General features: G+C 52.2%; 1 non-coding gene across 1 annotated transcript; it reads left to right on the top strand.

Moving 5' to 3' along the window:
* The first annotated feature begins 139 nt into the window (after positions 1-139).
* LOC114578587 lies at positions 140-258 on the top strand. The gene has a single exon (XR_003699584.1). It is a non-coding gene; the product is annotated as a 5S ribosomal RNA (ribosomal RNA).
* Positions 259-341: the final 83 nt, after the last annotated feature.

The following is a 341-nucleotide window of genomic DNA, read 5'->3' as shown; positions in this document are numbered from 1 at the left end:
GATGCGCCATAGGCCCATCGGCCGGCCTCGCACAGCAAAAAATGCATTTTTTATCCCCTACGGTCCGTCGGAATGAAGATGCGTCAAAATCATCTCTCCACGGCGTCAGCTTAAGAATAATTTGAGACCATATTACTACGGGTGCGACCATACCAGCAATAGTGCACCGGATCCCATCAGAACTCCGCAGTTAAGCGTGCTTGGGCGAGAGTAGTACTGGGATGGGTGACCTCCTGGGAAGTCCTCGTGTTGCACCCTTTTTTTAACCGGCCATCTCTTTTTTTTTCCCCTTTCTAGCTCTTCGCCACGGCCTACGAACACTTGGCGGTGATGGCTCGCCA

This window comes from Dendrobium catenatum, unplaced genomic scaffold (genome assembly GCF_001605985.2).
Source record: "Dendrobium catenatum unplaced genomic scaffold, ASM160598v2 original_scaffold_83966, whole genome shotgun sequence".
NCBI classification, from domain to species: domain Eukaryota; kingdom Viridiplantae; phylum Streptophyta; class Magnoliopsida; order Asparagales; family Orchidaceae; genus Dendrobium; species Dendrobium catenatum.
This window is presented reverse-complemented; position numbering and strand designations above follow the sequence as displayed.